The following is a 1,019-nucleotide window of genomic DNA, read 5'->3' as shown; positions in this document are numbered from 1 at the left end:
ACCTTAAATTGCCTCTACCCACTTTCGAACCGTTGAGTTTTCGTAAAGCGATCACCAGTACACACCGGAAACCCTCCAACACTTGGGTGCATTGCATTGTAGCGCCTCAATAGGAACAGGAGGAGGACATTCAGCCCCTCGATCCTGTTGCGCCATTCAATTAGATCAGGGTTGATCTGTATCTTCATTTCATCTGCCCGCTTTGTTTCCGTAACCCGTAATAACCTTAGCCAACAAAAATCTATCACCAGTAGCGGCAATCTTCAGCCTGACTCCAGCTGCACTCCCGGATCCAGACAGAAAAGGCTTCTTACTGAAGGCCACCCTGCAGATCAATGAATTACATTTCTGAACTTCAGGGATTCGGAGATTCCAGGGTTTAAAAGGGAACAAAAGATGAAATGGACCTCACTGTGGATCATTTTTCTCTCACTCAGACGTATCTGATTGGTGAAGTTAAATAAAGAACAAGGGAGAAGCCGCTGTCGCCCTATTGACAGGAGAATAAACTAGCCATACATCTCTCACGTTTCCCAATTCTAACAGAAGTGTAATCGAATTGAAACGTTCACTCTGTTTCTTTATCCACACATACTGCTGACCTTTTAAGAATTTCCACCATTTTCCTTTTCTATTTGAGATTCCCAGCATTTGCAATAATTTTCTTTTGTCACTTAAAATAAACCCGCTGGTTGTTCATCCACAGCAGCATTAAACACAATGTTCCCGCCCAGGCTCGAACCGGGAAACTTTCGCGTGTAAAGCAAACATGATGACCACTACACTACGGAAACCGCTGGGCGCACATCTTCAACAGAGGGGAACTGACCAGTAAAGCTCCTCTGTGCTGATTGGTTCAGCTGAAACAGCATCAGTCAATATAAATGATGAGCTCACAAATATCAGGCGCAGTGCAGTCTGGTCAACGTCAGCCCCTCCTTTCTTATTCAACAGAGGAAGAAGAGACATGAGCGGGAGTCAGACGTCACAAACTTTTATTAAAGCTACAAATACGAGTA

General features: G+C 44.4%; 1 non-coding gene across 1 annotated transcript; it reads right to left on the bottom strand.

Annotated features, from left to right (window-relative positions):
- Positions 1-721: 721 nt before the first annotated feature.
- trnav-uac (transfer RNA valine (anticodon UAC)) lies at positions 722-794 on the bottom strand. The gene has a single exon. It is a non-coding gene; the product is annotated as a tRNA-Val (tRNA).
- Between the last annotated feature and the right edge of the window lie 225 nt (positions 795-1,019).

Source organism: Somniosus microcephalus, unplaced genomic scaffold (genome assembly GCF_052327205.1).
Source record: "Somniosus microcephalus isolate GS21.2 unplaced genomic scaffold, FLI_Smic_1.0 unresolved_chr4, whole genome shotgun sequence".
NCBI lineage: Eukaryota > Metazoa > Chordata > Chondrichthyes > Squaliformes > Somniosidae > Somniosus > Somniosus microcephalus.
This window is presented reverse-complemented; position numbering and strand designations above follow the sequence as displayed.